The sequence below is a fragment of the Vicugna pacos genome, chromosome 17, assembly GCF_048564905.1.
Source record: "Vicugna pacos chromosome 17, VicPac4, whole genome shotgun sequence".
Classification (NCBI taxonomy): Eukaryota; Metazoa; Chordata; class Mammalia; order Artiodactyla; family Camelidae; genus Vicugna; species Vicugna pacos.
The window spans coordinates 18,892,974-18,916,088 of NC_133003.1; the positions used below are offsets into that span (position 1 = coordinate 18,892,974).

The following is a 23,115-nucleotide window of genomic DNA, read 5'->3' on the forward strand; positions in this document are numbered from 1 at the left end:
ACTGGTTTACGTTGCAGAGCATGTAGCATCATCTTACTGTGAACCTTCTCTTCTCCCTTGTAAATGCCCTCCTTTGGGAATAAATGCTTAGCTAGAAATACTGCGGGTTTTTTAGTTTAAACTTCTGTTGAATTTTTTTTCTCCCGGTTTTATTGAGATATAATCGACATACAGCATTGCGTAAGTTTAAGGTGTACAGCATAATGATTTGATTTACGTACATCATGAAGTGATGATTGCAGTCAGTTTAGTGAACATCTGTCGGCTCACGTAGGTACAAGTTAAAGAAATAGGAAAAAATTTCTTGTGATAAGAACTCTTAGGATTTAATCCCTTAGTGACTTTCATCTATAACATACAGCAGTGTTTATATTTATCATGTTGTACATTACATCTCTAGTACTTATTTGCCTTACAGCTGGACTTTTATACTTTTGATTGCCTTCATCCAGTTCCCCTCTCCTGCTCCCTGACCCCTGCCTCTGGTAGCCACAAATCTGATCTCTTTTCCATGAGTTTGTTTTTGAAGTGTAATTGACCTGCAACACTGTGCCAGTTCCTATTGCATAACATAGTGATACGATATTTCTGTGCATTTCAAACTGATTACCACGGTGAGTCTCGCTACGGTGTGTCACCATACAAAGATATTACATAGCTATTAACTATATTCCCCACACTTTACATTTCATACCTGTGACTGATTTATCTTGCAGGTGGAAGTTTGTACCTCACTCTCCCTCACCTATTTCTTTCCCCAGTCCGCCCCTCTCCTCAGGCAAACACCTGTTTGTTCTCTGTATTATCTGTTACTCTGTTTATGTTTTGTTTTGTTTGTTCATTTGTGTTGTTTTTTTAGATTCCACACCAATGTGAAATACAGTATTTGTCTTCAATTTTTAATTTCAAGCTCATTAAACAAAAAAAAAGCAGTTTTGTTTTTTCAGAGAGGCAGGTTCACACACCAGATCAGAGCAGGGACATTAGCTAACACTATCCATTCATTCAGCCTGTGTATACTGAGCACCTACCTTGGGCCATAGTGTCCTTTGTGAACAGGACAGACAGAAACCCTGACTCCTCCATATCAGACAGTGCTGTAGAGGGAGACAAGAGATGAACAAAATAAATAAGCAAATATGAGGGAAAGAAAAAGGTAGAGGAGGGGTGGAGCCTCGGGGCAGGGAGTGGCAGGGAGGTTTCTGGTTTTAAATCAGGTGGTCAAGGAAGATCCCATATTCTCTAGCAAGGTTTGAAGGAGACCGGGGGCAGACAGCAAAAGCAGAGGCCCTGGGGGCTTGGGCTGTGCCAGGCGCTGTGTTAGAGGCTATTTAATTTACTCACATGACCCAGGTTCCTTTCTTACATCCATTTCACCAACCTGGAAACTGAAGCTCAGAGAGGTTAAATTATTTATCCCAGGACTCACCTGGTGTTCTAGGTGTTGCTGGGATCTGAGCCCCACAGTTCAGCCTCCCTGCTCATTCTGCTAACCAGCAATGCCCAGCTGCCTCCTAAGCACAGGTGTGAAAACCTATTTTATTTATTTTTGTTTATGTATTTAGAAATTGAGGTGAACTTCCTATAACATAAAAGTAGTCATTTCGATTACTTTAAAATTAATCCAAAAATTAATCAGTGGCATTTAGTGCCTTCACAGTATTGTGCAAACACCACCTCTGTCTAGTTCCAAAACGTTTTCATCACCCTTAGTGGAAATCCACACCCCATAAAACAGTTGCTCCCCGTTCCCCCATCTCTCCCAGCACCTGGCAACCACTAATGCATGTTCTATCTCTCTGGCTTTATCTGTTCTGGATATTTCATATAGAGGGAACCATACTTTATTTATTTATTTACTCATTTTTTAAACTAAAGTTTATCTATTTAAATAAAGTACAGTCAGTTTACAATGTTGGGTCAATTTCCAGTGTACAGCTTAGTGTTTCAATCATGCAAATACATACAGATATTCCTTTTCATATTCTTTTTTCAGTTTAGGTTACTACAAGATACTAAATATAGTTCCCTGCATAATTTTATTTTTTGACTAAGCATGTAGTCACCTGTAGAAAATTCAAAAGACACAAAACCACATACGGTGAAAACTTAGTCTCCTCCCCACCCCCTTCTCCAGCCGAGCGTCCGGATGTGGGATGAATGTATATGTGTGTGTGTGTCTGTCTGAGGGTCTCAGCGGTAGCCTGCCGTCCACCTGCTCTTTCCTTCCCTGCTGAACAGTGTGTCTTGGCTGCTGTTCTGCATCAGCACGCGTTGAATTGGCTCAGTGTCACCCTGTGTGGATGTGCCCCAGGTCACGTAAGCAGCCTGGTGGTGAACTTCAGAAAGGGCCAACTGCAAGCCTAGACGTGTGATAAACTCCTGGGATGGGGGGTTGGATTGCAGGGCGGGGGCTTTGTTCCCTTTAAATGTTGCCTGGTTGCTCTCCGCAGAGCTCAGGCTGGGGGCCCCACTGCCCATCACACAGGAGAGGGCCTGCCTCCACCTGCTTTGGCACCTGAGCTTCCAGCCACTTTAACGTGACCCGCCTTGTGGCCGAGGAGAAAGTCTGTGCTCCGAGCACCGGGCCGTCGGTTCGTGGTCTAGCCCCGCTGTGGGACCTTGAACAAACCCTGGTCCCGCCCAGGCCTCAGTCCTCATCTAATGGTCACCATCAGAGTCGATGTAATTCTAGCCAGAAGCAAAGCAAAGTCCATGTTTGGGTTGATTACTTAGACCCCTTCAGGGGCACTTGGCCTTGTGGGAGGAGCTCATGAATCCTTGCCACCACCTTGGAGGACACGTGGGTCTGAAGACACCTTGGTGTGCAGTTACTGATGAGCTCATTCCCAGGAGTCTTCTGGCACTTTCCATGGCCAGGTCTCTGTGGATTTGGGACAGTCTGGTCCCAGGGAGGCGTTTCTTCCCTCTCTTTCCTTCTCTGGTGTTTCTCTGTGGCTTCTCTGTCTTTCTGTCTTGGAGGAAAGAGCTAAGGACAAACTCTTAATGCTGCTCGGAGAATGTTGTTGGGTTTGCACCTCCCTGGGCCTTGCTCCTGGAGGATGCGGCCCCATGTGGTTTCCACTCCACTGCTGTCACTGCAGAGGAAGTGAGAGGCCCTCGTGCCTTTTGTTTCCTCTTTCCCACCTTTTCCTCCACGGTAGCCATCTGTCTTCCTCACGCTGGTCGTCTCCTCCCTTCCTAAGGGAAAAGGACACAAATGCATCACCTGTCACAGGCTGGGCTTCCTGAGACAGAGTCTGGTGTGCAGGGGGCTTACTAAGAGATGCTGCTGGGGACTGTAGGTGGGGAGGGTGGGGGAGGAAGCGGCAGTGGGTAGAGGAGAAGCCCCAGCTGCAGGGCAGGCCTGACCACCCTGGGCCGACCCCCAGGGCGCTTGGGGGCTAGAAAAGCCCTTCAGAGCTGTCCTGAGTTGGTGTGAGCTGGCCTGGCCCTCACACTCCCCCATGGGCTGGTCATCGGGTGTGGGCTGCCCTGCGGAGGGGGTGACTGGGCGAGGCGGCTCTGTGTAGCTGGGGCAGTCCCTGAAGGGGCTAACAGGTGAGGGCCCCTCTTGGTTGCACCTTCAGCGGCTGGGCCATGGCTCCTTCAGTGACGGGAGATCTAGGTGTCCACTCCCTACCCCTCAAGTGTTCCAGGGCAGCCAAGACCCCATTCACAGTGACCTTGGCCATGATTTTAATCATAGTGCGTCTATTTAACCTTCACAGCCCGGCTCCATTATTCTGTGCATACAGTTGTGAAACCAAGGCTGTGAAGTACCCAAGACCACCCAGCTCTAAGTGGTGGTGCTGCCACCCCAGCCGGGGCCCTGACCACGTGCCTGGGAGAGCTGGGTGGTGTTTCGGGGCTGGGCTGGGTGGTCTCTATTGGCCCCTCTAGATTCACTCTCCCCTCAACTTCTGCAGGGGCAGCAGTGGGCTCCCTGCCCTTTCCAGACCTTCTTCCGCATGCAACGGTTCAGGACTCAGCCTGCAGTCCCAGCGCCTTCCCTCTCTGCTGTGGGTGGGCCTGGGGAACCAGTCACTGCTAGTGCCACTCGGGAGAGAGCCATACTCCATTAGGACCCAGTGAGGCTGGAAGGCAAGAGGCTGGTTCCAGGGTCCCGGTCACCCAGCAAGTGGGTAGATGGGCCCCGCCCCGCCTGCACAGGGAGAGAAGTGCCTGGCTCTGTCTTTAGTTTTCCTGTCTTGGGTGGAAATTCCTACTGCAGCATTTCTTTTTCTGCGGGGAGGGGGTGGTTTGTGGTTTTGTTTTGTTCCCCCCCCACCGACGGGTAGAGGTAATTAGGTTAATTTATTTATTTTTAATGGAGGGACTGGGGATTGAACCAGGACCTCATGCATGCTAGGCATGTGCTCTACCACTGAGCTATACCCCTTCCTCATGCAGCATTTGAACCCAGAAAGCTGCAGTGGCAGTCCCACCTTAGCCTGGGAGCCTGAGGACAGGTGTGAGTCCTCCTGGGGATGGCCCTGCCCTTCCAGGGGCCAGGGAGCCTGTCACACGTGATTTTGTTTTACTAGCTACGGAGGAGGTTAAGTAAGCTGTCCAAACGAGGAACCTGTAAGTGTCCTGTCTCCTCCTTCCCGTCTGACAGTCTCTTAAACATTGAGCTGCACGTTGTCTTAATGACTTTTTAAGCACTTCTTATCTGACTTTATATTAGTAACAGATGCTTGAAATACGGGATTTAAATTCAGCCTTGAATGAAAAAAATTGAGGGTGATTTTCAGAGCATTTTTCACATAAAAGGAAACAATACGGCCAATCCTATAAAAAAGACAGCCCCTCCAGAATTCAGGACAGGGGCCTATGTGCACCCTGAGGTCCTGCTTACCTCTCAAATATCAGGCATTGCAGTAAACCCAAACCAAGTACCGAAGTAGCAGAAGGCGGCAGAAGATCATTAACCATCTGGCTCTGTGTAGCTGGCACGACCATGTGTGCTTACCTGGGAACTTCTTCCCACATTCCTTTTGGAGACATGGTGCCACCATTTGAACTCCTAGATCCAGGTTCCCATTGCCTTGGAAGTAGATTTCTGACCCTTTGGTAGCTTTTGTAAATGACACTCAGGACTCCAGTTCTGCCGGTCTATACCCCGGCAGGTGCACACCCTGAGATATGGCGACTCCTGACCTTTTAGAAGCTGGGTAGCCTATGTGTATGTTTTTTAGTAGGCCAGGCAATCTTCCCCTCAAAACCAGGAAGGCGTGTACTTTAACTTTTTGTTGATGTATAACATACACGTGTTCTAGATGTTCACAAAGTGAACACACTTAGCACTCAAATCAAAGCACCAAACATGACCAGCACACAAGAAGCCCCCTTACAGTCACCTCCACACTCCAAGGAGAACTGTAGTTGTGACTTCTGACTGCAAACACGAGTTTTTGAGCAATCGTGTGCTTGGAGTAACTTCTAAAACCTTGAGAATATTTAAAAACCCATCACGGTGGGTTTGGGGATGGCTGGAGAGCCCGTGGGTGATCAGAGCGCAGCTGAGGCTGGGACGGCAAGGAGTGGGTGCCATCGGCACAGTGGCTCCATCGCCGTCCGCTGGGTTGTCCCACTCTGTAACACTGGTGGCTCCCTCACGGTCAGTGGTCAGGACGCCAACACCATTTTGGTCCTCTGTGTTCTCCGAAGGGATGGACTTTCCATCACATGCTTTAGCCCCATCCCTACCCTCCAGCTCTCTACACAGATTTCTGAGATTTTGGGCAGGATGATGAGCAGACACCCAGATTCATACAGAGGAATTTATCTGTTCATTGGGTCCACATGTCCGTGCTCTTAGCACTGGGCCTGGAAGGACGTTGGGCTTGGAGGACGCAGCCCTCACACTTGCAGTGACACCCCCTCTTCTCTCACCCTGGCCTCAGGCCCTCACTCGGGATGTCCCTCCAGCCCCACCGTGATCACCGGCTCCCACTGCACCAGCCACTAGGAGTTTGTGGTTTGTGGAGTTCCTTCCCCACAGGGCCCTTGCCCTTGGCATTCCCTGGCCCACATCCTCTGGCCAGCGTGGTGCTGCCCCACTGCGATCCCACTTGGGGTGGAGCCCTGGCCTGTCCTGACATCCGTGTCTCACGGCAGCTACCTCATTCTGTCAGGCTGTCTTTCTGAGGTCCTCCTTCCCTGGGGTGTTTCTGTTCTGTTCCTTTGTGCCTGGGAAAAAATGTCCTGTTATTTTCCATCAAATCCTCCTGCTCTTTCCGTTCATAATTCAGAACATCGAACTGATCTTTTGACATGGCCATTCTCGCTAGAGGTTGTTTTAAAAAGTTATGTTTCTTTACATCCGTTGATTTATGACTCCCACATGGGAGAAGAGACTGTGGAAGAAAGGCACGCATTTGGGAGCGAGGGAGCCAGGTGTCCTGGGCCCAAGCCTGCCAGCAGGTGTGACGTGGGGCTGCCCACTGTTCCTCTGTGCTGATCCAGGGCCACCTCCGAGGGCTCTTCCTGGCCCGAAGTTTTGTGGCTGTGACTTTGGGTACATTCGGATGCCTGGATTTTAGCTGACCGAGTAACAAGGGACTGGGTGGCAGTGTTGTCCACAGTTAAGAGGGCCCAGAAAGGCTGAGGGCTGAACAGCCTAGTATCCCATCTCCCTTCCAGGCTTCTATAGAGTTAAAAAACAACTTTTTTGTTTGTTTGTTTAGTTACAGTTAACATTTTCAGTTGTAAGTGGTAATCATTTTTACTTTAGATATTCTGGAAAATACATACAATTAAAATGAGAACCATGAATTACTGACATGCCTGCCACCCTTAGAATAACCAGCATTAAGATTTTCAGCAGAAAGTCTCCAGTCCAAAGTAGTGGCCGGAGTTCTAGATTTGCGGATACTAATATACATAAAATAGATAAACAAGTTTATACTTTATAGCACAGGGAACCATATTCAATATCTTGTAGTAACCTCTAGTGAAAAAGAATATGAAAACAAGTATCTATATGTTCCTATATGACTGAAGCATTGTGCTGTACACCAGAAATTGGCACAACATTGTAAACTGACTATACTTTAATTAAAAAAATTTTTTTAAATAAATTTCTATTGCCCTAGGGGAAAAAAAAAACCGGAGTAGTGGCTGGAGCCGTGGTGATGAAGGTGGGTGATGTGCTGTGTTCTTGGCTCTTTGGCCAGATGTAGAGGCATTTACTGAGCTAGGGGCCAGTTTGCTCTGTACTGTGTCTGACAGAAGTGAGATTAGGAAGGACTGGAGATCTGCTTTAGGAAACAATCACACATGGGGAGCCACTGGTATCACAGGGGTCACCCATCCTAGAGGCCTTTTAAGGCTCTCATTCTAATTAAGCTTCAGGTCCCTAGGGTGGGGGACCGCTGGGAGCGCTGGCCATGGGGCTTGCTGACCTTGTTTTTGCTGACACATCCCAGGACACCTCCGAGGGCTCCTGTGGTGCCCTCAGATGTTCTGGGTTTCAGGCTTGGTCATTGGACAGGCGACAGTGGCCTCAGGGCCCGGCGCTGTCAGGGCCCCACATAGTTGGGGCTTGGTGGATATCTCTTGAAGAAATGGAGAGACTCAGTTAGGGTGTGAAGAGGGGAGGGGAAGGGGTTTTTAGCTCTGTGCTAGGCCCTTTGCTAATCATCTCACACACATTAACTTGTTTAGTCATTCCAACAACCCTGTTTTATTATACCCATTTTATAGATGGGGAAACTGAGGTACACAGATGTTAAGTAACCTGCCCAGTACATTTATTAAGGAGCTTTGCTGAGTCTGGTTGCAGACTCCTGGATCCTGGCCGCCGTGCTATGCTGGCCCTTAGCTCCTGGGAGCACAGTGGTTTTCTGACTGAGGGACTTCAAGGGGCACTGTGGCCACAAGTAGTTCAGGCCTGAGGTCTCCCCCTTCTCTGGTGGACAATGAGGAGGGCCGGCTGTGAGGGGTGCCTGAGCTGGCTGGAGGGATCCTACTCTTGGCGGATGAGTACATCCAGGTTCTTCTTCAGGCCAGGAGCCCATCCTCGGACCAGCCCCTCCCTGCAGGGCAGTGTTGGAGCTGTGGAGCCTCCAAGGCACATATATGGGCCATGCAGGGGCCTTGACTGCCTACAACCCCTCAGACTCTTGACTTCTTGTGTTCCCCTGAAGGGAGTGGGCCATGCCCTCAGGGGTGCCTGTGCGACACCCCCAAGTGTTGTGGACAGGGGCAGGAGTGTGGCAGCCCACACTTTCCTTGGGGGCAGCCAGGATGCCTTGGTCTAAGAGGCAATATCAAGCCCAGGCCACGTGCGGAGACGCTCAAAACCAAACTTTGGATGGAACTATGCTCAGAGTCCATCTGGCGAGCTGAACAGAAACTTTGCCCTAAATCAAAACAGGCCTCCAAAATTTCCAAGGCGTGTCAACTGCAGGGTAGCACTTGCCAGCAAATATTTATATCTGCTTCAGGTTTTGTTTTTCATCTGTCCCCTCCCAGGGAAACCAGCTGGACACAGAATCTCAGGGTCACCCTGGAAGGCTGGAGACTTTCTGCCAGAGTGTTTCCAAGGGAATACTTTAGGATCCACAGCCAGGTTATTTTTAAATTTTGAGAGCCACGAGTCTGGACTTGGCCAAGTTCTTCCCTCATCTGTTTTGCTCTGCAATTCGTCTCTGCATGTCCCAGGAGAGCGTGGTCCGGTTACTCCCGGTTACTGGAAGTTAGGAACATATCAGGGCCTCTACCTTCCTTCCCCGACACATGTTTTTGTAACATATAGAAAGCTCTGGAAGCCTGCCAAGATGCTCTCTGTCACTCAAGAGGAGGGACTTGAGTTTAGCGTGGGTCCACCCCGCAGCTGATCCTGGGAGGTGTAGTGGACAAGGCACCCCTCTTATAATGTAGGCCCTGAGTCGGGGTGAACCACGTCACAGCAGGCTCTGGGCCCAACTGCATGTGACAGTCACATCGGCTTGATAAGACAGTAGTAGATTTGCCTTTTGCTGCCTAAATCCCTAACAGCAGCCTCCCTGTCCTCCCAAGCCTCCCTGTCCGGGGGGAGCCACATGACGGTCAGGGCTCGCCCCAGGGATCCGGGTAGGTTCCCGTCTGCTGAAAATGGCCCGTTCTGTTTCCCTTTCCCCCTCCTGAGTTCGCATCACTTCCTGGTGGTGCAGTAAGGAAGTGAACTTAGAGAGAGATGGATTTCAGGGCCGGGCCCTGGGGCATTAGCCTGCAGCGTTATTGTCTCGTGGAACTTGCTGGCAGCAGACACCAGGCCTGCCTGGTGGTGCTTATGTGCTGTGCCAGCTCGGACACTCTGCTTCACTTTACTGCCCTCAGTTTCCTCACCTGACAGGGACTGAATGTCCTGTGCTCCTTAGAATTCCATTTCCTTTCCTATGCTCCAAGCCCCCAGGGCCTGTTTGGGGTTCAGGGCTATTGCCTGGGAGGAGACTCCTTGCTCTGAGGGTGATGGTTTTAGAGGCAGGACCTGAGTCACACTATGTAGGGAGTGGGCGTACATCAGTTGAGTGGAAGCTGATCCCTTGTGGAAGCTGGGTCCCTCGTTCACTTGCAGAGAAGTCAGCAACAGAGCGCAGAAGCCCAGGGTGGGGAGGGCATGAGAAACACATATGTTAATGGACACACCTGGGCAGCAGGTGAGTGGGTGGTGATGACAGGCGCTGCTCCCAGTCACCCTTCCGGGTCCCTCTGGGAGATCACGTCCCAGCAAAGGTGACTCCGAAATGCCCTTCTCTCACTAATAATGCTTGGTTACCATCAGCCTCGCTCATGAAGTCAGAACTACATTCCACTGGAATTTGACACAACACTGTAAAATGATTATGAATCAATAAAAAATGTAAAAAAAAAAATCAGAACTACATTCTATGATAAAGCGGCTCTTAAGAAGCAAAGGAAAGTGAGGAAATAAAACCAAACACTGAATTAGTGAAATGATTCAAAATACAAAACAAAAATTCAAAATACAACAGCAAAAAGAGCAGTTCCTACTCCAGCCTATTCTATGAAGTCACTCACGGTGGGGAGGGTGTAGCTTGGGGTTAGAGCCCATGCCTCACAGGCATGAGGTCCTGGGTTCGATCCCCAGTACCTCCATTTAGAAAAAAAGAAATTATTTGTGAAGTATTTGTTGAGTGACTCAGTCATAGTGTGTATTTATAGCATTATGCAATCAGAGTAAAAAATTGAAATGTTTTGGTTACGATGCCAGTGGGCTGAGATGCAGTGGATGCTAGAAGCACAGATTTCTGTGACCGTGCCTGCTGGTTGCTGTGATGCCCTGTGCCAATATTGTCAGACCCTGACAACCCGTCTGAGCTGAAGGATGAGCTTATTGGGTGAGGACATGGGTGACATGGCTGGTGGCGGGGGAGCTAGTCTGTAAACCTGGAGAGATTTTCTTCTCTGAGAAGACATTTACATTACACGAAAAGCCAGAATTTGAGGAGCTGTTGGTGGGAATGAAAAGCCATATAAGACTGTGGGCTCTGCCCTGGGCAGACTGCTCAACATCCTTGTTCCTCAGTTTCCCCATCAGGAAAATGCAGATGTGGCTGTTGTGAGGACTAAATTAATTAGTGTACATGTGTGCCGTCCAGCTGGGGAACCACAGCCACAGGAGGCTGCTGAGCCGTTCACCAGGTGGCTGGCTTGAATGTGAAATGTACCCTGGATTTTGAGGACTTGGTTTGGGGTGGAAAAAAGCAAAATAGCTCATTAATATTTTTATATTGATTATATGTTGAAATGAGAATACTTTGGATATGTTGGGCTAATAAGTAAAATATTAAATTGAGTTTTGTCAGTTCTTCTTACTTTTTAATACTTGAATATGTAAGCTCACACGTGGCTTGCCTTATTTTTACGCTGGATGGTGCTGTGCTCTACGAAGCACTTAGAACAGGCTGTGGCACGTGGCGGCCACTTACTGTATGAGCACTTAGAGTTATTATTTTCTCAAAAGTATTAAAGCTCCTTTACTTTGCTTGTCCTGTCTGAAACCAGGCTCGGTTGATTCGTTCAGACCCACAAATACTTAAACATAAAGATTGTTACTTGTCCAAGGGAGGCTGGTTTCATAATTGCCATCCCCCACTCCCACCTCCCCCCAAAGAACCCACTGAGGCTCGTGTGTGTTCTGGTGGAGGAGGAAGGTACCCTGGGGTGTGAAGCTGGCGTCTGCACAGGGCGTGGTGGAGCAGCTGGTATCTGCAGCTGAGCCAGTTTTCTGGGAACTTAAAAACGCACCCTCAGTTTAGCCAGTGCAGGCAGAGCATCCAAAGAGGTCACCCATCCTGTCCCTGTAGTTAGAGAGGTGTTTCCTGTCTAGAGGTGGGAAGCAGGCCCTTTGGGGTTTGGCTCCTCCTGGAGCCTGGCTGACAGGCTCCCCACTCACTAAACCTCCCTCCAGGCTCTGGAGACCTTGCCTGGGTGTGGCGGATGGTGGCCAGGTCGGGGTGGCTCTCCAGGCAGCTTCCATAGGCCCGATTGTCTGGGGCTTGTTCTGAACCAGCTGAGGCTTCCCTCTCAGGCTCTGGGGCTTAGACAGAGGCCCTTTGTTAGCCGAGCTTGGAGGTCAGTTTGAAAAGCCCAGGGGCCAGGGCTGGCAGCCTTTCCTCTGCCCGTGGCCTGCTATGGCTGCCACCCTTGGCTTACCCGTGCCTGAAAATGGACGTGTGGGTGTGCTGAGGGGCAGCTTTGCCCAGGTTTACAGCCAGAGAGCAGAGGAAGCCGAGGGAAGGAATAACATTCAGTGAAATAACGTGTAGTTTAATGAGTTTTGACAAACGCATGACCTGTGTAACCCACACTCCTATCAAGAGAGTGTAGTTCCGGGGGCGGGAGGATTGCTCAGTGGTAGAGTGTGGGCTTAGCGTGCATGAGGTCCTGGGTTCAATCCCCAGTACCTCCATTTCAAAAAAAAAAGGAAAAGACAGCAGTTCCTACTCCATAGGGTTCCCTCTTGCCTCTTCCAGTCAATGTCCACCCCAGGCAACCTCTTTTCTGATTTTTTCACCATTTATTAGTTTCACCTGTTTCAAAACATAGAGCATATTCATAGAGTTGATTCTCATTACTCACGGATTCTGTATGGGTGAATTTGTCTACTTGCTAAAATTCATTTGTAAACCCAGATAAATCCTCACAGCACTTTGGAGGGCATTCGGGACATGTGTAGAGTGGTGAACAATTTGCGTCGCCCCACACACATTCCCAGCGGAGGCTGCCTGGGGAGAGGCTCTGCCTGCTTGTTTCAGCGCCCAGATTGTAAAGTGTCCTTTCCTTGATCTATTTAGTGCCATGCTTTGGGTTTTGTTGTTGTGTTGTTGCATTTTTGTGCTCTTTGTTGGCAATTTCTCTGTTTAAAATGGCCCAGGTGTAGTGCTGAAGTGCTGTCTAGCGGTCCTAAACTTGAGACAGCTGTGATGTGCCTTGTGGAGAAAATTCGTTGTTAGATAAGCTTCGTTCAGGCATGAGTTATAGGGCTGTTGGCTGTGAGTTCAATGTTCGAGTCACAACAGTATATACGAAATAAGGTATCTTTAAACAGAAACAGGTAAAACAAGTTTGTGTATTGTTTAATTGATGGAAAGAGACATTGTGACCAGAGGCTCACAGGAACCTAATTGTGTGTTTCGTCTGTGAGCAGCAGTTTAGCATTTACTAATTTGGTATTTGCAGTGACTTTATGGAACATAACTGCCTCATATAGCGAGAATCTACTGTAGTACCCTTGTCTGGCTTACTTCACTCAGTGTCTGTGAAATTCATCTCTGTTGTCGTCTTGTCAGTTGTTGGTCCTCTTGTCCTGCCGAGTAGCACCCCATGGTGTGAATACAGCAGTCTGTTTTTCTGGCTCCCTTTGGAGGAATCTTGGGTTCTTTCAGTGTAAGGCTGTTACAAATAAGCCTACTCTGATCATTTGTGTGGATGTATGTGCTCATTTCTCTGGGGTACATATCTAGGAGTGGAATCGCCAGATCATAGGGTAGGAATATGTGTAACCTTTTCAGCAACTGCCACAAAATTTCCCAGAGTGTCTGTGCCATGTAACACTCCTACCAGCAGTGTAAGAGCCCCCTGTGGTTCTATATATATATATGCATATATAGTTGATTTACAGTATTATATTGGTTTCAGGTGTGCATCATAGTGATTCAGTATTTTTGCAGATTACAAGATAATGGCTGTAATTTCCTGTGCTATATAATACATCCTTGTTGTTTTATCTATTTTATATATAGTAGTTTGTACCTGTTAATCCCACACCCCTAATTGTCCCTCCCCCTTCCCTCTCCCCTCTTGTAACCACAAATTTGTTTCCTGTATCTGTGAGTCTGTTTTCTGTTTTGCATACACATTCATTTGCATTATTTTTTAGACTCCACATATAAATGATATCATACAATATCTGTCTTTCTCTGTCTCACTTACTTCACTAAACATAATATTCTCCAAGCCCATCCATGTTGCTGCAAATGGCAGAATTTCATTCTTTTTTATAGCTGAGTAGTATTCCATTTGGTGAGTGTGACAACTTCTTTATCCTGTCATCTGTTGGTGGACACTTAGGTTGTTTCCATGTCTTGGCTATTGTAAATAGTGCTGCTATGAACATTGGGGTGCATGTATCTTTTTGAATTAGAGTTCATTTTCTTTGGATAGGTACACCCAGAAGTGGAATTGCTGGATGATGTGGTAGTTGTACTTTTAGTTTTTTGAGGAGCTGTTTTCTGCAGTGGCTGCACCAGTTCTGTGGTTCTTGACTCGAGTTGACTCAGGAGTTTCTCTGGGCTCTGCTCTGCTTGTCAGTCTCAAGCCACCCGCTCTCCCAGCTGGTATCCCTTGGCTGATACCCTTCCAGTTTCTTCTGTTGAAATATCTTCACAAGCGATTTTCTTTTCATCCCTTTTTTGGGCAGTTACTATGCTTTCTTAAAGGTTTGATTTTTTTCACCAGCTTTCTTCTGTAGTTTTTGTCATTTTTAAAACATTTAACCAAACACAACTAACTGCAGAAAAGTCAGAACATATAGACAAAAGTAGTAATAAAAGGCACCCATCATTCTATGTAGGGATAATCTTGTTAAGACAATTTTTTTAAACATTTTTTTATTGAGTTATAGTCATTTTACAATGTTGTGTCAAATTGTTAAGACAATTTTTAATTAAAAAAATTTTTTGTGGGGGAGGTAATTAGGTTTACTTTTTAAAAAAATCTTTTTTATCGAAGTAAAGTCAGTGTACAATGTTGTGTCAATTTCTGGTGTACAACACAATGCTTCAGTCATACATGAATATACATATATTCATTTTCATATTGTTTTTCACCGCAAGCTACTACAAGATATCAAGTGTAGTTCCCTGTACTATACAGTATAAACTTGTTTATCTATTTTATATACATGAGTCAGTTACTTATTTATTTTTAAAAGAGGCACTGGGGATTGAACCTAGGACCTTGTGCACGCTAAGCATGTGCTCTACCATTTGAGCTATACCTTTCCCACCAGACAATTTTTAAACACATAGATACTTACTTTTTAAGCATCTGAGTGAATTGAGACTTTAGTAAAAATTATGCTGGTAGAGGTTCTCTTGGATGATACAAAACTTGAATGTAGAAGCCAGTGTATGAAGGACTTTCCATTTCTGTTGCTTGTTGGAAATACCACTTCCGTTTGGCTTCTGGAACTTTCTGGGGACTTTGTGTCATCCTGGCTGCTGTCTTGATTTTTTGCAAGGTCAGCAGTCAATCTAATTTTATACAGGTAATTATAGAATCAGAATTGAGAGCCGGGACCCCCTCCCCCTCCACACAGCAGGAATCCCTGCTCCGACCTTCCTGCCTCCGGAACACCAGCAGTCCAGGGAGCTCAGTCTCAAGGCGGCTTGAGAGGGGCCGGCCAGTTCTGATTATTAGAAAGTCTTTCACGTCCTCCCCCTCCCAGTTCATGCACGGTGGGCATCGCTATTCCACGCTTCTTCCTCTGGGTGGGTTAGTTGTTCAGGTCCCTCCCTGAAAGATGTCTTGGTTCTTGGCCCCCCAGGAAACTCATGTCTGTGTGTGCCTCGCAGGGAGCTCACCTACTCTGCAGATTCTAAATGGGGTATCTTAAAGAGCAATGATTTCTCTTTTCTCAGAAAGGGGAATTAACGATGTGCCCTGTGTCACTCTCTCAGTGAAGCCTAAAAGTGCTGTTAAAACCTCCGTTCTATTCCCGTGTGCGGCTCAGGACTGTTGACGAAGGAGTGATGTCTGTGTAGGTGTCTCGGGCTCCCTGCAGAACGCCCGTTACCACTTCCGGCCTTGAAGATGGGGAAGCTATGGCAAAGAGCGATGAAGTAGCTTGGCTAGGTGGCTCGCTGGGTAACCAGAACCAAACAAAGTGGGCTTCCAGACTTACTCGTTGTCCTAAGGGGAAATCCCCCGGTGTTACTCTCCCACCGGCACTGAAGCTGGGGACTCAACCCAGCCTGGGGTCTCTGCTCCTGACTCCCCGGGGAGGAAAAGCAGGGAAGAGGACTCTGTTTGGAAATTGGAGAGAGAGACATTTCCCCTGAGCTTCAAGGTTTGACCAGCACTTTTCACTTTGTCTTTTTGTCCTCCGTCACACCCTTTTCTTGAGTGAATGTGGATTGAAAGCATCTCTAAAATCAGCTTTGGGTTACTTCTGAGAAAAGAGCAGGACTTTATTTTTTCCTGAAAAAGGATTTTCATTCCTGTTGCTTTCTGCTTCCACACGGTTAGTTGTTCCTATGGCATCAGACTGTCGTGTGGGGCGTCTCACTGCTCTGGGGTCACTAATCTCAGTCCCACAGCTGTCCCCTCTAACCCAGACATGGACCGGGCACCCCGCCTGCTGTATTTTCCATTGTGGGGCGGATGATGCAGCAGTGAGGTTGGGAAAGTGCTGAGTGGGGAAATGCATGGAGCTGTGTGGGCAGGGTGTGTGGGTTTGTTCATTCATTCATTCATTCATGCAACCAGCAAACATCCATTGAGTGCCCATGTGTGCCGGGCGGGGGCAATTGCCCCAACAATGTGGTTAGAATGCACTAGGGGAGTTGTGGGGGTGGAGCGCAGATCTGAGCACCGGAGGGGTCCCCTCAGGGAAGGACTTAGGAGGCTCTGTGAGGTATTTGGAGTGCGGGTGACCCTCAGAAGAGTGGCTGGTATGTTTTCCTTCTCAGTCCTCAGGCCTGGTAGGAAACTAGGGAGGAAAACATCTTTCCTGGAAAGGGAGGGAAGGAAATGAACTTTAATTGGGTACCTCCCACGTGCCAGGAGCAGTTTCAGGCTGTTATATGATCTCAGTGAATCCTCAGAGTTACCCCAGGAAATGTGTATGTTCTTAATCCCATTTGGCAGGAAACTATGCTCGTGCCCGAGGTGGGATCTGAACCCAGCGTTTATGCACAAACCCACTCTGTCCAGATCCACCACAGGCGAGGGGCGGGGCCCTCCTCAGGCTCAGCAGGAGTGATGCTCCCTTTCCTGATCTGCTTGGTGTTTGTGAAAAGTCACTGGGTGGTAGACTTAATGCTCTGGGGGGTTTTATGTATGTTATGTTTCAATAAAAGTGTTTAGGGGAAACACACACACACACACACACACACACACACACACACACACACACACACACACACCACTCCCTAGAAAAGAATCATGAACTCTGTAAAGTGTTTTAGCTGCTTATCTTCTTGACTAAATTGATTCCCAATTGTGCAGTCAGTAAATGCCAGCCCTTCTTTATGCTTGAACTTGGGTTGTCATGTTTAACACATAAAAGTACAGAACACCCAGTTGAATCTGAATTTCAGGTAAACAATGAACAATCTTTTTAGTGTGTAAGTATGTACCATGCAATGTTTGGGACATAACACGTACTTCGCAATTATTCATTTACCTGTAATGAAAAATTGCTCACTGTTTATCTAAAATTCACAGTTAACTGGCAACCCTGGTTTGGGCGGAGAGCTGAAGCGGGTGAGGAATGGAGCTGAGCCTTATTGGAAGTATTAGAGGATTCTGAAGCCAGGGGGAGGGAAATAGTCCAGGAGGAAAGCAGGTTTGGGGCAGGATGTTGGCAGAGGGATTCTGAAGGGCTGGGGGGAAAGCGAACCACTGTCAGGAGAGCGCTGTGTAGGAGAACCTGACAGGTGAGGAGCAGGGATGTAAATGCCGTACCGCGCAGCCTGCAAAGTGGGTTCAAGACTCTCTGCTGAAGGTTGACATTTGTTCTAGAAGTTGATGTTTATGCAGAAGTCCTGGGAAGCGTGCACAATTTTGAGCCTTCTCTCAAGGAAGAGTGACATTAGAAGTGAGCTGACTTGAGAAACGGGACTTCCAAATCTGTGACAATTTCAACAAAATGGATAATGATAAATATGGATTACAGTCCAGAGAATAAAATAAATATCCATGAGTCCCTAGTGAAACAAAGACATAAACGGGGAGAAAGGAAGAAAAAAACACTCTCATACAGAAGATTCCATTAGAGAATTGTAGAAAGGACGATGGAAAGAGAAAGGTCACCACTTGGAAAGACCATTGTAGTCATTGTTTCAGGCAAGAATCATCAGTGGATGCTGAATAATGGGCAAACACGTAGAATGAGGAAAAGGATATTTACTTAACCTCAAAGGATTTCCTCATGAACATCTTATTCATTACAAAGAGAAAGTGTAACTTCACAGTGGAGAAACCTGACAGATTCTACCTTAAGAAGAGATCAGAGTTTCTGTCCCTGGGAGTTAAGACGCGTCAGCACCATGTACATGCTGATAGGACGCACTGAAAAGGGCATGTCATCACTTCTGGGGAGTCCCTGCCAAATACGCAAAACCTCAGTCTGATCATGTAAAAAGCATTAGATAAGCCAAAGTGAGGGACGGTGTGCAAAACACTTGGCCAGGGCTCTTCAAAAGTGTCACGGTCATGAAAGACAAAGACTGAGGAGCTGTCCCCCATAAAAGGAGGCCAAGTAAACACAACAGCTCAAAGCAGTGGATTTAGTTCTGGGATTGGATCCTGGTCCAGAAAAAAGGACATTAGAGGGACAATTGGTGAAATTTTAATAAGCTCTATAGGATAGTGTATGTGTGTGTGTACATATATAAATAATATGTAGTAATATTTATTGTATCTGGGTTAATTTCCTGAGTTTTAGTAATTGTCCTGTGGTCATGTAAGAGTTCACGTCTGGCAGATCTGGATGAAGGGTGTATAGAAAGTCTTTCTATTACTTCTACAACTTGTTTGTGGGTCTGAAATCTCATGAGAAGACCCTGGAAGTCTACGGCCATACCACCCTGAATGCACCCGACCTTGTCTGATCTCGGAAGCTGAGCAGGATCGGGCCTGGTTAGTACTTGGGTGGGAGAAGACCCTGGAAGTGAATGGGCCTGGGGTGACAATGGGGGAGCATCAACTCTGTGTGTGGGGAGGGTCTGGTTGTGGGGCTGCTGAATGCTCTGAGGAGCACTTTTCCCGTAAGTGTCAGAGACAGAAAGGATTTTTGAGCAGTTTGCGTGAAGTAGTGTATTTATAACATTGTTTAAATCTTAAATCTTGTTTTTGATTATGAAGATAGTATATCTTCATTTTAGAATATATGAAAAATGCAGAAGAGGTTAAAGAATGAAACAAAAATCCTCCAAAAGGCCTACTTCTCAGCAGTGACCGTGGACAATAATTATTTTCATCCTTGTCATCACGTCTTTACATATAAATATACTTGAAAAAAACAGAAGAGAACAATGTGGTGCATATGCATGGTGATCCCGTCCCCTTTTTTCGTTTAACATTGTATCATGAAGAATTTATGTCATAAAAGAATATTCTAAAACTGTGTTGTCCAATGCATGAGGCATTTAAAATTAAATTTTAAAAGTTACTAAGGTGTGCTGGCCACATTTCAAGTGCCCAACAGATGTTTGAGCTGTCATATTGGACAATGCAGAATTGAATGTTTTCTTTTTTCTGTTTGTTTGTGGGGGAGGTAATTATTAATTATGTTTACTTATTTCTTTATTTTTAAAGGAGGTACTGGGGATTGAACCTAGGACCTTGTGTATGTTAAGCATGCGCTCTACCACTTGAGCTGTGCCCTCCTCCAGAACATTTTCATTATCACAGGAAAAGTTTTATTGGACAACGCTGCTGTTAAATATGATTTTTAAAACTTATATAGTATTTATTTAATTCTACCTCTTCGTTTGGGTATTTGTATTGTTTCTGAGTACCCATATGTAAGTGTTTTAATAATAGTTTAACGACTATGTTTATTTTTTTATAACAGCTTTGCTGAGATGTGATTCACATACTGTAAATCCACCCTCTGATAGTGTACAATTCAATACAAATTCTCAGATTGATTGACATGAAGGTTTTTTAAGGCTTTTGATACGTGCTGCCACACTGCCCTCCAGAAAGGCCGTCCACATCTGTGCCTCCACCAGCAGTGTTCGTGAATGCCCTTTCTCTGCATCCTCCATGACACTGTCATCAGTGCTTTTCGTCTTTGCCCGTGAGTCAGTGGCATCTTTGCATTTGCCTTCAGGCAGTGTGGCTCATCTTTTCCTACACTGATTGGCCGTTCCTATTTCAGATTACAGTTGAGAAAGACAACTGGCCTCTGTGCAGAGACTGGAGGGAGGGGAAGGTCACAGGTGGGTGAGTCCAGTAGCCACAGCTGTAGGCTTCCCTGGCGGCTTTAGGAGTGGCTGAGGGCGGGGGGCAGGGCTTGCTCCAGGATACTTTGAATTCCTTTTTCCTATGGAGAGTGAGGGCCGGGAATGATTGAGGCCAGAGAATGGGAGGGCCCTGGGGCAGAAGCGCACCTGCAGGTGGCCTGGCAAGGCTAGCTCTGGCTTATGGTGGTGATTGGGAAATTGCAAGAGAAACTTCCTTTCCCACTGCAGTGAAATGAAGCCATTGTAGGTTTTGAGCAGCTTTCAGAGTGAAGAAAGTAGACTGGTGCAATGATGCTGTATTGTAGCCCTGAATGGCCTTAAATACTTCCTTTGTGGCTTGGTGAGAGTTTCAACCCTTGACCTGGGAATTATAGGGCGTGTGGGAGAGAGGGCAGGCAGGGGAGGCCCGGGTGCCAGGGAGGATGGGGTTTGTTGTGTTATCTGCATCCGTGGTTCTCAACCTTGGCAGCACCTTGAAGTCAACTGGAGGCGCTGCGATCCTGTCCCCGAACTGGAACCTAGTGATGGGCTTCTCCCTTGATTCCTACAGCCAGACTTGAGAGGCGGCCATCTGCCTGGTACCTGCCGCTTTTGGGGTTTTTCCTGTGAGCTTATATTGTGGCTAGGGGGAAGTCTGTTGCTGGGGCCACTGGTCCAGCTCTGCCCCAAACACTTGGCTCCTCTTCCAGAGCCCGTTGACTCCCAGTGCTGCCCAGAGCCACCCAGGTCCATAGGCTGCAACTTTCTGCTGAGAAAAAGCCTTGCTTAACTTGTGTACAGAATAATTCATTCAAATCTGCCCCCTCGCAGCCGCCCCTACACCTGACTGCATGCCCCACCCCTGGCCTCAACCCGCTTCAGCGCAGTACGTGGGTCATGGCTGTGTCATGCCACATGGTGTGCAGCATCCGGTCAGAGCTAAAGAAAATGCCCGCAGCTCCCAGAGGCCTCCCTTCCTCCCTGGGGGAGGAGCGGTCACCTGGATGAGGCCCAGGGGTGAGCTGGGGGTGCAGAGCCACTCCCATGGGCTGGCCTGATGGGGCCTTTTTATTTATTATTTCACAGTACTGCTTGCTAAGTACAGGAATATCAGCTGCCAGCAGTCTCATCCTACATGTGCCCACGTGTGCACACACACAGGCAGATTCACAGACGGAAAGAGAAGATGGAAGGCGAGGGCCTCTGGGAACTCGCTGGGGTGTTGAAAATATTCTAGATCTTGATCTGGGTTTACATTACATGGGTCATTTGTCAAAGCTCATTGGATGATAGGCATAATTTGTGCATTTCACTGCTTGAATTCTGTCTTGAAAAAATAACTGTAAGCAGAGAGTGAACTCTCGTTAATGAGGTGCAGGCTGAAGTGTTCAGGGGGCAGTGGATTGCTGTCTGCATCTTACTGTGAAGTGCACCACAAATAAGATGGGTTGTTGAATTGACTGAGGGACGGACAGCAAAATGCTAACACTTGTAGACCTGGGGTGGTCGGCATATGGATGTTCCCTGTATGATTCTTTCCACTTTTCTGCACGTCTGGAAGTTTTCATAATAAAATGTCAAAACAGAAGAACCACAAACAACCACCGCTGTGATCTCTTGAGCTTTCCATAAGCAAATTTCCCCAAGAGCCAGTTTCCCTGGCTGGCACAGTGCTGTTCCTCCAGACAACGGGCTCACCGGCTTCCTAAGGGAGTGTTGGTGAAGCAACTTGAAGGCCCTGGACTTCGTGTGTTCTCTGTGGGCCTGGTGTGGTTGGTGTGGTCAGTGCAGACATGTTTAAGGATGTGTTAGCTTGGAGTTCATTTGAAATGATGAGAACTCTGAAACACAGAGCTTTCTACTCTGGCAGAATGTGGCTGGAGATTTGCAGCCTGTGAACAGCCTGCCGGATGGGAACCAGAGCTAGAAAAAGGTGTCTGAGTCCCTGACCAAGGATGTGAGCTGGCTACCCTGCTGGACGCTGGGAGACTTTTTCATATATATTAAAATTTTCGAAAAATCAATTTTATATATATATATATATTTACATTTATACTTTGTCTATAAATTGTGTGTATATGTATAATCAATTTTTCAGAATTTTTAACATTATGTATTTAAACATATCCAAACATTTCTTGAGACGAGACTTTTTTTTAGCTATAAAGCAATGCCTGCTCTTGTAAGATTTTTTTTTAAATACAGAAGCTGCAAAGAAGTAAAACCAGCCTTAACTTGACAATTTTGTTAAGTTCCTGAATCTTTTTTTAAAAAATTTCACGCATTATTTACATAACTGTAACTGTTTTTTCATTTGACTATCATGGGGGAGTTATTTGGAAGGAAGACTCCAAAGCCTCCTTTCATGTGGACTGCCCCAGAGCCCGGGCTGCTGCAGCAGAGCTTCTGGGCTGGTCTAGATTGCGAGACTTCGGTTTATGCAGAGTGAGGTCCTGGGAGGCGTGGAGCTTCTTTGAGAGCTCATGTTATGATGAAGTGACTTCTTGCTAATGCAGTAACGTAATCATCCCTATGATTTACATGCCTGTTTATTGAGTATTTATAAAAGAAGGACCCCGTGCCAAGCACCCTTCATGTATTCTCCCCCAGGAACCCTATAAGGGGGCTGCCGTTGCCCCCTTTCTATAGATAAAAGACAGGGCATCAGGGAGTTTAAGTAACCTGCCCTGGTCATGTAGCTAGTAAGTAGTGGACTTATCTGAGGCAGATGACTCTAGAACTTCTGGTTTACAACTAGCCTTTCTTCCTGCTCCTGGAAACATGTGGGGGCAGGTAGAACAAACCTCTTTTTTCTGATTAAGAAACAGATGCTCGGAGAACTTACCAGGTTAACTCAAACGGTGAGAGAAGTGAGTGGGTGGGAGGCTCAGGTTAGAACCTGGCTTTTTAATTCCTGGTCCATCATGTTGTCTTCAGAGTTAGAGAGCCAGAGAGGGCAGAAGCCCTGTGGAGAAGGTCCAGAAGAAGGCCTGAAGGACTCAAAAGGACAGAAGGGTGGTCTTAGGGATCCGGCAGGGGAGCAAAGGCAAGGAGCTGAGACCCCGTGGCCAGGGGATGGGCGTAGGGAGGAGCGCTGGCTGGGCAGTCTGATGGCCTGGGGCTTGGGGCCTGATCATTCTCTGCAAAAAGTGAAGATCCTCATTGGTGGTTCCCATTGAGAATTAAAGGGAACAATTTAGTTGAAATTGCTGACCTGTGTACTTGGCGTTTTGGATGGAATCGTGGGAACCTTTGAAAGCTTTGGGCAAGGGAGTAGGTGGAAGATGTGGAGACATTCTGAACATTAGCGTACCCTGTGGAGGGGGCCTGGGGTTGAGCCTGGGGGCTGATTCCTGCAGTTGAAAGGACTGAGAGTCGAAAGGCTGATAGGAGGAGAAAGCGTGAGAGAAAAACTTTCTAGAGGAGT

At 47.2% G+C, this 23,115-nt stretch overlaps 1 protein-coding gene across 1 annotated transcript in view; it reads left to right on the forward strand.

Moving 5' to 3' along the window:
• LIMD1 (LIM domain containing 1) overlaps window positions 1-23,115 on the forward strand; it is a 61,133-nt gene that overhangs the window by 3,558 nt on the left and 34,460 nt on the right. The window lies entirely within an intron of this gene.